General features: G+C 40.2%; 1 pseudogene; it reads left to right on the forward strand.

Annotated features, from left to right (window-relative positions):
- Nucleotides 1-726: 726 nt before the first annotated feature.
- LOC110306082 (glutamine amidotransferase-like class 1 domain-containing protein 1 pseudogene) lies at nucleotides 727-1,355 on the forward strand (annotated as a pseudogene).
- The last annotated feature ends 14,775 nt before the right edge of the window (nucleotides 1,356-16,130 follow it).

Consider the following 16,130-nt stretch of genomic DNA (forward strand, 5'->3'; position numbering starts at 1 on the left):
TGCCAGATGTGAATAAATCACCAAATACCCAGATGCACCTTTGGACTCTTGATCCCATGTGTGACCCAGAAACTATGAAAGAACTATACTGCCAATGGGAACCTTGAGAAAGAAACGGGGTCAAGTTGATTTGCCAATTTGGTGACAAATGCTTTTGAGTTTTATACAAAGGGCTATAATTCAAAATGTGATGGTTTTTGAATACTAATAACATGCTGTGGAGTAGCAATGTCAAAGGAGAGGCATTTTCCACGATGTTTGTGTTCCCCTATACAGTTAACATGTGCCATTTCCATGAATAGAGAAAAGAATAATGTGTTTAAGGCTCTATTTTCATTAGGTACATTACACTAATGAAATTCTGACAATTCTGTTTCAAAGGAAATGAATATAGAGATATAAATTTCAAATCACTTTGTACCTCCTGACTTAAGAATGAATGAAAACAGGTCTTGGTTGGGTTTCTACTATGATGTTTATAGAAGGAAACTCCAAAGGAAAGAAGAACTTACAAGTGCAGCTGAGATGCACAGGGCGCAAATAAACAAAACAAAGCAAGCAAGCAAACAAACAAACAATTGTCAGATATCCACCACTCAGTAAGAGAAAACTGGAGTGGCCCTTTTAGAAGATACCACCAAGGGCAGAGGGAAGCTCTTTAATTTCTGGATAATAGTTGCCTTATTAATAAGAGTTAGGGGCACATATCAGTCTGGATCTGCAGTCATGGTGTTGGACTGGCTGCCCAGCAGGTCAGCTGGTCTCCTGGTGGGCAACGGAGCTTCTGAAGGGTCAGCCCAGTCCTTCTTTAATTGCTACACAGTGGCCAGTGGTGCCTTCAACCTACAGGTAGTCACCCTAGGGAAAAAGGCCATGGACTTTGTGCATATGACTGAGAACAGTTCATGTTGGGTACAAAGCTTCTGCCTCAAGGCATATGCCAGACCTACAAAGCTTGAATCCACAGACAGTGACTGTTACCATGACTTCCCAATTCCCAGATGTCCTGGAACCCTGGCTGACCCTGACAACAGTGGGTCCTTGACTCTAGTACTGTAGGACTTCCTCTCTGAGAGCAAACCCATCTGTGCCACTGGCCATGGTATTGCTGGCCTGTGCTGTGCAGTGAAGACAGGTCTTAGGTTTTCCAGGGACTTCTGTGTACGAGCTCATCAGGGCACCTGACTTCACCTGCCTGCCACTGGACTTTGAAAATGTTGGGAAGGATCCTGGTGATGGTTTCAGTGCCAGTGAGCATGTGCATGTGGTATTGGGCTGCCAACCTGGTCACTGGCCATAGTGCCAATTCCACTACTCCTGCTATTTAGATTCTGTTCTTCCTCTGCAGCAGCTAGCAAGATGGTTGGATGCTTTCCTGGTGACCTAGAGACAATAGTCAAACTAATTGTAGCCTCTTCTGCTGGTCCTTACCAGCTTGACGGTGGCCTTCATGCCTCCATTTGGACCCTGTGAGCTGCTGGAGGCCTCAATTAAGACTTGTGGAGGGCACTTACAATGTATACTAGACACCCCTTGCTCCATTCCTAGTACACAGTGTGGAACCTCTCAGTTGGCCAGGCAATCCTTGAGAACTCCAAATTCAACATTCCAAGAATCATCTATGGGACATAGTCAGCTGTGGGGTCTTAGGATGGGGGGTTGCTTTTTTGTGGCCTTTTTGCTATTCTCATCCCTTAGCTGTTTGCAGGAATCATGAATAAAGGATAAACAGGCTGGGCTTACTCTGAATAGATCTTGCCAAAGGTGAGCGGTGTATGTTATCCTGCCCCTAAGCAGGCATCATTCTTGCTGAAGAAGTCTGCTCTTGTTCAACTCTTGCTGACCTGTGGGTTTGAATGCAACAGAGGCCCAGCTTAGTCTGGCATGGTCCTAGGTCTTTGGATTGGACACGGTGTCACTTGGTCTCACATGACATGGGAAAAATATATTAGTGTCACACTTTGAGATCCTCTGTTTAATGGCTTCTAGCTTACAGAAGCCTCAGTCATCTACTCCTATAAATAACAGCCAAATATGGGATTGAGCTATATAGAGAAGGGGTAGCCATGAGTCCTGTCTCCCAGACCCTGAACAAGCTTTTGCTGAGGAACTGATATGTCCACGTGACCACCTCCCTCCTGGTTGTTGATCTTAGGACACCTGGCCTAGACTGTAACCTCCAATGAGCAGCCTTTTAGCCCTGGAATATAGCTGTCCAAGTAACTCTGACCTCTACACTTTTATCCCCACTTAACTTTGCATACCCCAAGTTTCAGAGGAGCACCAGTGCCAGAGACTTGGATGAATACCTTTTGGGGGTTAATGATCTGTAATGAGGAAAGTCCAGAATAAAGTAGAAGAAAGAAACAGGAGAAACCCCTGTTCCCGGATTCCTTCCTGCCCTTGCATGGCCCCTATAGGCCATGAACACTATGGAAAGATGGGTATTCCAGGACAAAATCTTTTAAAAACTACAAGGCTACACCCACACCTGGCTAGTTCAAGCACAGGGTTGGTGGTCTATAAACAACAAATATATTTCACATACTTCTTGAAAGAAAAATTAGGTCTTGGGACATAGGACTTCCGAGAAAGCAGACTGCCTTCCCTTCTTACCCAGAAATTCACAAGTTCCTGGAATTTTTATTAAAAATTTTATATAAATAAGCAATCATCTTGAGGCTATAGTTCCTGGTAACAACGTCTATGGATGCAATCAAAACATGAACTTAGATTAGAAAAAAAGAGGATAAGGAAAATGAGGAGGACATTTTCTTAAAGATACATTTTTATTAAAATGCTTATTCTTTCTTAATTCATTCACATTGGGTGTTACAGCACCATTAGTAAATTGTTATTTTTATGAGACTGTTTCACTTAGGAAATTTCTTAATTCATTACATTTTATTAGATCAGCAGTAATGAACCAAAAACAATATCATTTATTTTTATTACTACTGTAGGTTAAATCACAATGATTTATACTGCCAGATTGAAGCAATGACTGTGTAATTACTCGGTTATTGTCAACGATATATTTTTCTTAAATAAGATACTTTAACCACATGTAAAGTCGATAAATACAGAAACTTGTGAGGGAAAATATGCAGCCACCATCTTGCACTTAAGGCACCATGTACTTCTGTTCTGGTTGGCATGTGAGGGATGTTAGGAAATGGGCAAATGGCTGGTATAATGAAGTGGCAATGTGAGCATGCCACAGTCAAGTTACACAGTGTTAAAATGTTATTTATAGCATTGTAATCCTAACGGGGCTAATTTTCTTAAGTAGAAACCATACTCAGCCATTCCACATAGAGTTTTCTGGATGCTTGCTTCTCTGGCAAGGAGATTATTTTTTAAGAGTCTTATGACCTCTAAAGCTACAATGCTGTCAGGCAATGTTCTTTCAGTCTTACCTTTCTAAACTTAGATCACTTCCATTAGTCCTCTCTTCTAGGTAGTGAAGAATAGACGTGCTCCACAACTTTGTAATTTGTAAGAAACTGGCAATCTGAAAGAAGCTGTTTTCTTTTTCTGGGTAAATAATCTCAATTTAAAAAAAATGTTGACATAGCAAATCAGCAAAGATCTTGCTTGTTTTTTATTTATTAATTATGTGTAAATATTTACAGCTACCATGAAATTATTGCTTCCAAAATATCCAGAGGAAAAGCAGTTATGGGTCAGTTACCCATTACCTTTACTTTCTTTCCAAATAATGTCAAAAGCCAATACATTTTTGCCTCTTATTTGGCAACAAAACCTGACCATAACAATCATAGACATTATTATATTCTTTGTTCTTGTTATAACTATTGCCCAGCTATTTTGTTGTACATGCTCAAGAATCTACTAGAATTCACTCTGATTATTCTCTAATATATAGTGAATTCACCATATTATGTTTTGGAGTTGAGAAAAAAATAACCCATAACTAAAGAGCATTGAATTTTGCGTAAACACACACACACACACACACACACACACACACACCACTGCAACAAAAGTGTTATGTAATCTTCCAGATCTTCGCCATCTGGGAAGTGTAAGGCATAGCCTCCTTCTCATGGCTTGAGCCTTTTAGCCCAGTCATTGGTTGGCCACTCCCATAAATCCCCCAATTGCCCCAGAACATCTTGCAGTCAGTTGAAGATTTCTTAATTGGATTGGTGTCCCTGTTCCACTACTGGCAGCCTTGAAGATGGTTGGTTACATAAGATTACCTGTTCCAACTCCATGGTCTCCATCACTAGGAGTCCTTGTTAGGGTCACCCTCAGAGTTTCCACTGCACTTGACTTCCACATAACCTCCTAAAGGAGCCCCAATCCCAGTTGTTTCTCCCTTCATTCCTCCCTCCCCAAGCTGATCCTTACTGTTCCCATCCCTCTGCATCACTAGTCGATTCACGAAATCTGTTCTATTTTTCATTCCCAGGAAGATCCATGCATCCCTGCCCCTTGAGTCCTTCTTGTTACTTAGTTTCTCTGGTTCTGTGTATTAGAGCATGATTATGCTTTACTTAAGAGGGAATACCCATTTATCGTGATCTGAATACATATCATACTTGTCCTGAGTCTGGGTTGCTTCACTCAGGATGATTTTTTTTTCAGTTCCATCCATGTGCTTGTAATGTAATGATGTCATTTTTCAAATAGCTGATTAATACTTCATTGTGTAAATGTACTACATTTTCTTCATTCATTCTTTTGTTGAGGAACACTTATGTTATATCCAGTTTTGGCTATTATGCATAAAGCTACTATGAACACAGTTGAACAAGTGTCCTAGTGATCAGATGAAGCATCTTCTGGGTGCAGTGGTATAGCTGGGTGTTGGAGTAGATCAATTCTCAATTTTCTGAGGAATTGCCATATTAATTTTCATAGTGGCTATCCAAGTTTTCAGTATTACATGTAGTGGAGGAGTGTTCCCCTTGCTCCACACCATGCCAATGTGAGCTGCCACTTGTATCATTGATTGTGTGATCCAGAGACCTACAGTAGAGACAAACACAACTGAAAAACAATTCAGTGAAATGATTCCCAATGATGTTCTGCTGTACTCATAGATTGGTGCCTAGCCCAGTTGTCATCAGAGAGGCTTCATTTAGGAAGCAGATGCAAAGACCCACAGCCAAACAGTAGGAAGAGCTCTGGTAAACCCAAAGAAGCAGGCCATGGTGGAAGAATTACAGGAGCCAGAGGGGTCAAGAACAAAGGGAGAATAAGGCCCCCCAAATCACCTAAGCATGAATTATAGTGGCTTACAGAGACTGAAGAGACAATTCCAGAACCTACATGGGTCCTCAGCAGGCCTTCTGCAAAAGAGCTGTGGTTATATAGCTTGATGTTCTCGGTGTTAGGGACTCCTAACAGTGCGAGTAGGGGATGCCACTGACTCTTGCCTGCTTTGGGGACCCTTTTCTCCTATTGAGTTTCTGTGCCAGAGTTAATATGAAGGTTTGTGCCTAGTCTTATTGCATCATGTTATGCTGTGTTTGATTGATATCTGTGGGAGATCTGCTCCTTTCTGAAGGGAAATGGATGGATAGGAGAGGTAGAGAGGGAATTGAAAGGAGTGGAGCTAGGGAGCTGCAGTCAAGATTAGAGAAGGAAAACATCCAGAGTTTTTCTGTGTGAACTTTGTAGATGACAACGCACTGCAAAGTCAAAAAGTTTGGCACAACTGAGTAATGCTCTTCCCAAATAAACATGATTATTGTTTGTCACAAAAAGTTTTTTAAATAAGAAGTTGCAAATTTGGTTTATTCTTTTCAACACATGATGAGTGTGCTTTAAGAAAAGGAAAGGAGAAGCAGGGTTTTGAATTCAGATCTTCTGGCTTCTTTCATTTTCAAGTAGTGTGTGTGTGTGTGTGTGTGTGTGTGTGTGTGTGTGTGTGTGCGCATCGGTTAAGCATTTTTTCTACTCTGCCTAGTTAATTCTGAACTGTGGATGGCAGTCAATCCAGGCTTCCAAGACTTGTATCACTGGTGTTGGAATAGCACAAGTATGGCTAGTCATTCCACATTCAAGGCATGCAAAAGGTGGTCTTATCCTAAGTGACCTGGGCATGGAAAGATGATTATGAATATTCATTAGAATGTTTTATCAACATGAGAGTCAACTTAGAGAACTCAAAAATGGATTTGTGATGTATATTTAGAAGGTTACCCAATAACAAAGCCTCCTAAATTCTAAAAAGGCAAGGAATCCTCTCCCAGTGTGTTGTAGGCATTGCCAGTTCCCAGAAATTTCTTATATATATTTAATTACTAAGGGCAGTTCGAATGGCAGCACAGAGAACATATTTTCACTCTTGCCTTCTCCCCATTTGTAGCTCTTCTTAATGTACATTTCCCCAGAGATTTCTTGGGACACATAATTTTGCTTCATTTGTAATCATGTGACCATCTCTCACAGTAGGTGTGATGGTTACTCTAAATACTGTCAACTTGAATCTGGAATAGGAGCTAAACTCACAGTCATACCTGTGAGGGTTGATTTAGATTAGGTTAACCTCTGTCCATGACTGTGAGGGAGTAGCTTGATTCGCTGAAGCAGAAAGATCCACCCAAGCCAAGGGGTACACATTCCCTGGGCTTGGATCCTGGAGGAAGCTGTATACTCTAATTCCTGACTATGAAGACAGTGTAAACAATGGCTTCAAGCTCCTGTCATTTAGGCTTTTCTCCCATGATGGACTGCACCCTGAAACCGTAGGCCAAAATAAACCCTCTTCTCCTTCCTTTGCTTTTCCAGGGCATTCTATCACAACAAGAAAATTCTATCACAACAAGAAAAATAACGAAGACTGCAGGTGACATCCTTTGTTTTTCTTCTAACCAAATGAATGCACAAGAGGCTGAACACCTCAAGCATGCTCCCACAGCCGGGAACCTTCACCTTGTGCCAGCAATGTAGACTGCACTGAAAAGGAAGAGAAAACCTGAGCCATCTAAAATGTGGTTTTGTTGTTATTTATTTGTTTGCTTATTTGTTTGTTTTGTTTTTGTTACATATATTGTGTCAGAATAAAACTAATTTTAAAAAGAATTAAACCTTTGCCTTACTTTGGTATTGAACAGTGGTTGTTGTTAGCAATATCCTACCTCTCCTGTCCCTGTTATATTCTCGTCAGCTTTACATTTTCTCTGCTGTAAGTGTGAATAAGGGAACATCTGGTCTTTGAAGGAATCTCTCCCTATCCCTCCCCCTCCCCTACTCCCTCTCCCTCTCCCTCCCCCTCTCCCTCCCCCTTCCCTTCCCCCTCCCTCTCCCCTCCCCTTTTCCCTCTCCCCTCCCTTCCCCTCCCCCTCCCCCTCCCCTTTTCCCTCTCCCTCCCCCTCCCTCTCCTCTCCCTCCCCCCTCCCTCTCCCCTCCCTTTCCCCTCCCACTCCCCCTTCCCCTCCCCCTCCCTTTTCCTCTCCCTTTTTTATTTTTTTTTTTCTTTTTCTGAGTTTAAGTCAGAACATCTTAAGGACTTAAAACCATCAAGGTTAGCTTATTTAGGTAAAATACGTGCATAGCTGGTAATCTCAAAGGAAATGGTGTGAGATGCAAGAGGAAGAAAGAAAACAACACTTTAAGAGCAGTAGATATAAGTATTTTATCTTTTGGTTTTTGTAATATTATTAGGAAAATGTTAAATTTATGACCAGTTCTTAATTCAATCAACAAGTTAATGACCCAAATATTACAGTTTTATCAGCACACTCTTGCAAATGTTAATCTAATCTGTCTGAATTATGGTTTCTTAGCCTTTTTTGTCTTAGTTGGCTTGGAATTTATGGTCTGTCAACCCATGCCTTTCTGACAGATGACACAGTCAGAACTTGTATTCATTAACTTCAAGGTTTAAAAACAAAAAAAGGGCAAACTCAAAGAGAAAAGAAATAAGAAGGAATGAAACCATTTACTCTATAACTAAGGCAAATAGGGTCCTTTATTAAAGACCTGGGAGCCTGGGGAGATTGGAGATCCCATTGTAAATTTCAAGTTGATTCCATGACAAAGCAGGAGTTTTGTTGTCCTCTCTGATTCTTCATTTTTCTCTCATCTGTTGTTTTCTTAGGTACCGCAACCAACTTGGACATCCTTAATATATTAACTCATAGCTCTTTCATGAGGCATCTCGACCTATGGAGAAGTGCCTGACCTTTGTTTTGTTTTGTTTTGTATTTTTGTTTTTGTTTTTCTGGAGACAGGGTTTCTCTGTATAGCCCTGGCTGTCCTGGAACTCACTTTGTAGACCAGGCTGGCCAGCAGATAAGAACAAATACAGAAATCCACCTGCCTCTGCCTCTGCCTCCGGACATTATTTTCTATTGGCAAGAACCGTAATGGAGTTGACAAGGTCACTTAGGTGCTTAGGGTAAAACCAAATTCTACTGTCCTAAAAAGAAAACTATATCAATAAAAATGATTCCTAAAGACACAAAGCTATACTCATAGACCAGTACTTTATTCAGCCATCAATAGAGAGTCCTCTGCTGCAGCAGATAAGAACAAATACAGAGATCCACAGCTAGACAGAGAATGAGAGACCTTGAAACACTTGGCCTTAAATGAGGTGTCTTCAGAAGATCCCTACCATTAGGGCTCAGCAAAACTTACAGAAGAAGAAGAAGAAAGAGGGCAAGAATCAGAGGAGACAAAGGACACCAAGAAAACAAGACCCTCTACATCATCATGAGCAAAGCTTATATGAGCTCACAGAGACTGGGGCAATAAGCACATGTCTAGGTAGGTTCTCTTAGGATGTACTTTTATTTCTAATGTTTATTTATTTTATACCAGTGTTTCCAGTATATATTTTGCTTTAGTGTTTTAATGGGATTTCTAGTTGTGTGAATGAGTGGGTCTCTGATTTTTTTTTTTTAATTTTCTTTTTCTTCTTCTTTTTTTTTAATTAGGTATTTTCTTCATTTACATTTCCCATGCTATCCCAAAAGTCCCCCATGCCCCCCCCCCGACTCCCCTACCCACCCACTCCCACTTCTTGGCCCTGGCATTCCCCTGTACTGAGGCATATAAAGTTTGCAAGACCAAGGGGCCTCTCTTTCCACAGATGGCCGACTAGGCCATCTTCTGCTACATATGTTTCTTATGCCTTCTCTTGGGCTCTTTTATTCCTGTTTGCTTTTTCTGTTTGTTTGGTTTTTTTGGCTTTTTTTTTTTTTTTTTTTTTTTTTAGTTTTGCTTTTCCAATTCTGATATGTTATCTCTTGTTTTTACCTTATTTTATTATTAAAATATAATTCAAATTTATGATGACTGGGGCTGAAACTAAGAACTTAGAAATGCTGAGACATTGAAAAGGATGTTAAATTCCTTTAAAAACCAAAATGAATTGTAAAGGTAATATAGGTTATTTAACGTGAAACTTAAAGTATCAAATTTTATAAAAATTAATCTAGATTCCTTGGAAATGAATAAGTTTATATATGTACTTTAAAGTGGATAATAGGTAAAAATTCAAGAAACAAATTCTGAATTCCACTCTTTTTCAAGTATTTGGGGTATTAATGATGTTTTCCCCCTGTTAAAAAAATCTGAAAATATTTCAAACGACATGTGTTCTCTGTGTGTAGAACAGTATTGCAGGAAAAAAATGGATAGAGAAAAAAATAATTAGGAAATAAATAGAGTGAAAGGCTAGAGGCAAGGGACTGTTCAACTGAATCAGCAGAAAGTGTTTTTTTTTTTTTAAAGTTAAGACTCAGAAAGTGTTCGGTTGTTTTTCTCTATTTCTTCTTATGCCACACTTGTCTGTTACCCTGAACTAACAGACAGGACCTCCCATTTTCTTCAATTCATTTCTGCAGACTTCAGTGCCCCATTGGCTATGGAGAGAGGAAGCTATACTTTAGAACCAGGTCAGAGGTCAACATTTGTTTGTGTGCTGCCTTGATGCCACCATTCCAAGTGCTTTCCAATTGATCAGTTCCGATGAGAGCCCAGTTCACAGAGGAAGCATCTTATTTTTGATACATTCAACCTAAGGAGATAGAAGGTTCTATTAGAAAAGCTACTGGCAAGCCTTGGTATTAGAAGGAAAAAAAATTGAAGCAGCATTGTATTGTACAGATCTGAAAGACTTCTGAATGCCACTGCCTGTGGCCTTTGTAGTCCTATGCTGTCACATGGTAGGTGTTATGCATTCAATGTGCTTCTAGACTTTTCAAAAATTAGTTGAACGGTAAGCCTTGTTCATCCTTATTTGTTTGTTTGTTTCTTTGTTTTTACATCGTTCAAAGGTCCCCTTTCTTAACACTTACTGAAAGATAGACTCCTATAAACCCCAGGCAGACTTCAAAATATCTGTGTTTTTAGTATTTTGGCTTGAGTATCGAATCCCCAAGCAACATAGGCCATCAAGGTAACAAGTTTGTGTTTCCAGACATAATGGTCAGGAAGAAGTTGTACCTGTGCCCGAGCACTCAGTCTCTTGTACTGCATGTCAGAAACTACCTCTCTCCAATTTAGATGTGCCCTAGCCTAATTCAACAGGTCAAAGGTCCTAATTGCTAATTTGCTAAGCAATTTATCACATATTACCTATAGCTTCTCAAGTCAGATCAAGTGCGGCCACCAAAACGTGGCAATGAATCAAGACAAGGGAAATGACGATTAATTCTCTGAGATGCTAAATATTGGAAACATACTTTTAATTTGAAACATTACTGTGCTTTCTACTATGTGACTGTTTCTGTAATATGTATATAAAATATGTTTGAACATGTACAATATGAAGCTTTAACTGCCTTTCTTGATACAATTAACATAAAACTGAAACTTACTTGGGGTTCAGGTTCAAGCAGTGAGTGATTAGAAATCTTGCACAAATCTTTCCAGATAGGATGATGCTCTAAATAGCAGGGAGATTTCCTTCTCAAGAAAGCTGCAAGTGTGGACAAAGGCCCATAGAGAAGGAGTCTTTAGCAGCTCTTTGTTCAACAAGGGCTGCAAGACCTTCATAATCTGGATTTAGAGAACTTTCATATCTTTGCCCAATCATTTATTAATTGCTTAATATTTTAATCCTGGCTACCTTGTCTATACAATCAGGAGACTCCAGCATATTGACAATAATTATAACTACCTTGAGAATTTACACATTAAAAAATCCCTGTGGTATTTGGTGATGATTCTACTACTGACTCTCAGCAACAATGATCAGTGTTAAAGACAATGGCTTTCAAAGTCCTCCAGGGCAGTAGTGGTGGTCAACCACTGAAATGTCCCAGAAATGTCCCGTGGATCTTGATACTTGCTTGATACTATAATATGTGACCAAGAAATCAAAGGCAAAGTTTACAAGCTGGATGCTAGCAGTGAGGTGCTTACATCTATATCCAATGTCCTTTTCCAACTCCAGTGCCGAGGAACAGTGCCAGAATACCTGCAGTACACCGAAGAAGTCACAACATTCCTGCTTTCTCACATGCGCATCTTCTTTATAACTTATGAATCAAGTTATCTCTGGTTAGCCAGCCCAAAAGTGAGAGCAAGGGAGAGCTGGCCCTGTCATTTGTGTGCTGTGAGGTGGCTTGTGCACAGGGGTGATGCTGTCCCAAACCTTTACCACCTGCCATAGTATGAAGAGCTGGTCCCAGAGGATGTGAGAGCAGCTGAGCTGGCCCAGTGTCTCACTGACTGCAGCACTTGGAGAGTGGGCCTTGGGCTTTGCCTAGGCAGCACAGTAGAGCTGGCTCTGGTGGAATAGATGCACATGAGCTGGCCTGAGGGCATGATAGTGGGAGAGTTGACTCTGATCCATGCCAGTGGCAGCACTGGGTGGGCTAGGCCAGATAGTGCTGGCAAACTCACCCTGGTGATGCAGATAATGGAGAGCCAACGGGCTTCCCAGCTCAGTTACCACCTAGATCCAGATTCAGGCCTTTGAATTGGCCCACACCAACACCTAGGCCATCAGTGAACTGGCTGAGTATGTGAAGAGGCTAGTTCTGCAGATCCGACGCTGCAGGATCTCCATGATACAGGGCAACAACACAATAACCAGGAGGAGTCCCGGTGAGGACACAATATTGATGAAATGGGAAAAGCCAGATGCTATGAACCAAACCAATGATTCATTGCAATGTAGATTTACAAATGAATATGTGTAGCCAGAGGGGTATACTGTGTCCTGGGACACACTTCAACTTCCACAATGAGATGTATTCTATGCGTTGTTTTGTTTATTTTATTTTTTTTGGAGGGGTGGAGAATAAATATGAGGGGACTGGGAAATGACTGAGACAGGGGTATATAATCTGACTCTCACAAAGAATCAATAAAAAGTTGAAAAAAAGGAAAGAAAAAAGTTATAATGGAACTAACAAGAGTAATCACTATTTTTTTTATAATTTTTAGACTTTGTTTAAGATTTGGAGCTAGCTAGGCAACTATGTGGAGACCATGCAGTAATGTGTATGTTCAGGAATATATCCTACTCTAATAAAAGAGTGGATCTTTTTTTTTGTTTTGTTTTGTTTTTTGTTTGTTTGTTTGTTTTTCAAGACAGGGTTTCTCTGTGTAGCCCTGGCTGTCCTGGAACTCTCTCTGTAGACCAGGCTGGCCTCAAACTCAGAAATTTGCCTGCCTCTGCCTCCGAAATGCTGGTATTAAAGGTGTGTGCCACCCCCACCCAGATAGAGTGGATCATTTCTTAAACATTATTTAAAGTTGTTATGTGGGTTCTTGGTGATAACAATAAATACTGAGGTATTGGGATGACTTATAGATTATGCTTTGAAAATTATTTTTTGTCATAGAAAATTTAGTAAGCCCCAGTAGAGAACATTTGGTTTAAGAATACACTAAACACCATTTTCAATTATACATAGTGGCCCTAGCTCACAAAACAGGTTTTTTTTAAGTGCCCTAAAAATTATGCTTTCTCGTGTTTTGTAGATACTTATGCTAAATGCAGGCAGGCGATGTCTCTTTAGAAGAGCATGTCTATTTAGTGTTCAATTCAGTAGCTTTAGCAAACACTGTTCTTTTCAGAGGAGAAATGACAGTGACATTACATACACATCCCAGGGTACTCTGGAAGTAAAATAGTCACATCTGGTCTGCTAGTTTCTCAAGGTAAGATGATCAGTAGTCCTTGGAGAAAGACAGTTTTACATAGCACCTTTGATTTTGCAGTTTTGAATTGCTCATCTGTAAAGCACTTTTGTTGACTGAAGGATCTCTGAGTCAGAGGGAACAAAGACATATTCACATTATAACAGAGACGTGGACACACACTTCAGTCTAAGTGTCAAAGCTCAGCGGATATTTTTATAAAAGGAATATCTCACTTGCCAAGAGTGACACTTGAAAACTAGCTTCACTTAGCATCTCAGGTCTCATGAAGAATACACAGCAGTCCAAATGCTATGAAGGCATAACAAGAAATAAACAAGCCCCTTCACCACTTAGTAACTTCACCTTGTTTTCCTTCTGAATGATGGAATACATTTCAAATTTCATAAGGCATCAGTTGGGCACCCATTAATTAACCTGAATTTTGTTTACAAAGAGAGTAATTGGCATCTATGTCTATGAATCTATTTTCCTAATAACTGTTCTAAGATACTCTCCACACATCTAATAGAGAGGAAATGACTAAGCAGGGCTAAATATTCCAAGAGTTTTTGTCAAGCATTTCTTTGGCTTTAGAAGACCTTCTCAATATATGCTTACTGGAATCATGGTAGCAGCCCCTGCGAAACAACTTAAATTTAATGCCTGCCCAAGTCTTTCTTTTGCTAGTTACTTTTTTTGTTTTTGTTTCCATGGTGGAATGAAGTTGGATCTCACCTTCTGCAGCTTGATTTTGTCCCCAGCTTGATGCTTGTCTCAAGAAATAAGTATCACAGAATGTTTGAAGTTTTCGGTTAGTGGAGTGGGGCTGGAGACAGACTAGAAATATGCCGACTCCCTCAATGTTCAGGGCATATTTATGAGGGATCAAGGTACAGTACAACACCAGAAAGGTCTAGAAACTGAATCTTAAGTACCCCATGTCTTACAAATTCCTTAGGCTTTCATGTAATCATCTGAAGTATTGCTTCGGCTCTGTACAGACTCAGACATCTACACATTTTGTGGACAGTTACTTGTTTCTCCTATAAACACCTGAAGAAGTCACGTGATCAGATAAATAAGACTCGGGGAGAGAGAAGGAAACAGTATATTACCCTCATGGCTGTTTGTGTCCACTGCTCACTGTTATGTCTCCTTGGGTTTGTCTGTGTTTCTTAGAGAAAATAACAGGGGTAAAGCACTTTTATTATTCTTTCTATATCACAAAAATTTCTAAATCACACATGCACACACACACACACACACACACACACACACACACACCTTCAGAAAGCAAAACTGCCTATAAATTCATTGAGCTCAATTGGAACTAAACTTCTTCCTAGTCCCAGTGGAAGACCAGCTGAGAGTAGCTAGCCTAGTGTTGGGCTCTGCTTATCCCTCTCCACTTCCCCACAGTGACCAGTTCTGCTTCTTACAGTGTTGAAAGCTGAGGAGGGAAGAGAGGTAAAGGGTGGCAAAGTCTGGCTACGAATGAAACCCAGGTACTTTGGTATCACTTTCATCTAAGAGTAGACACTTTAAAATTGAGCCCTTTGCTTCTGTTTTTGTTGTATTCAAAGGTTCCTCGGTGCAGACTTCAGCTCTGGAGAACCGACCTGTTTCATCGCTCTACTTTAGTTAACTATGTCCCTATAGTCCCTGCTTCCCTCTAATTCATTCTATGTGACCTCTCTCCTCCCCTTTCTGTCTCCTTCCCTCCTGCACCCCCAGTGCTGCACTTGGAAAAGGTACATTTCAACTGAGGTGTGACTGTCCCTCTGGTCTTCAATGTTCATGTGCTAGTTGGAAAACAGCAGGCCAACCATGGATTTCAGATATGCCTAGCAGAACTCTCATGCCCATGCCGAGACCTTGCTTCAGAGACTCATCTAGTCAGGAGCATCTCCATTTGGGGTCAGGGGTTGGTGGTGTTTATGGGTGGTCCAGAACATAAGCTAAGTTCCCTGAAAAAACAAAGCAAAAGAAAACAAAACAATTAAGGTTGTTAAAAACCCTTTTCACTGAGCCCAAGAAAAAGCAGAGACCCTTCTCTTCCCAAAGCTTTTTTCCCCAGAGTTCAGTTTTTTTTCCCACATGGTTACCATTGTTTCAAACCAGAAATAGGACATGGTGGACTGTGGCTGTTCCAATCTAGAACCACCTTCTTCAAAGCTTTTGCTTCACCATCCGCATCTCACTGTGAGAAGGAGTTATGGATGCCATCTTCGGAGGTGCCTGAACTAAAACGAAGAAAAACAGTGTTCATTTTCATCATCTTCTTACATTGAAAAACAAGATCTAATTCTATTCCTGTGAGGATTCTATACATTTTCCCACTTAATTGATTGAGATGTGAGATAATTTTCCATAGATGCAAGAGCATACTTACTCTCTGTCCTTTAAGGATTTTCCATGATAGGCCACTCTTAACCATGGGGCTTTGTTGACCTCAATTGCCATATCATGATATCTCCAAAGACCTCAGCTGTGCATTTTCAATAGAGGTATTCATATATTTAAACATTTTCTGAGCTCTTTTGATATTGCTGCTCTGATGTATGAGAGGAAGAAAAATTTAAGTCAATCCTTTTCTCTGTTGTAAAGAAAGAGTATGTAGGTTTGAATGCTTCTTCTTTACTTGTTTGAGGAGTATGTCTGTTCCCATGACTGTGGACAGATCCAGCTATTAGACAGCAAAAGCCAAGATGAAATCTGTGAGTTGAAAATAGTGACATTATCTTTTTCTTAGCATTGTCAAGATTATAATGTGTACAACAAACAGTTCTGTAAGTAGTGAGGGTTTATTACATTCTGGGTCAAATTCCCATTAGCATTATTAAATTAACTGTCATGATGATCTTCACATCTACATCCCAAGAGACAGAAGCATTCTCTAGACTCTCATTTATAAAAGTATGACATAGTGATTGATTGAATGAGGGCCTCTTTAGAGGTGCCTTGCTATCTACAACTCTCAGGACAACCTTTATGAAAACAGATTTTATGCAAATACTACTAGACTTTGCTTTGAGGAGTTGGCATTT

The sequence above is a fragment of the Mus caroli genome, unplaced genomic scaffold, assembly GCF_978045245.1.
Source record: "Mus caroli unplaced genomic scaffold, Mus_caroli_1 scaffold_2, whole genome shotgun sequence".
NCBI classification, from domain to species: domain Eukaryota; kingdom Metazoa; phylum Chordata; class Mammalia; order Rodentia; family Muridae; genus Mus; species Mus caroli.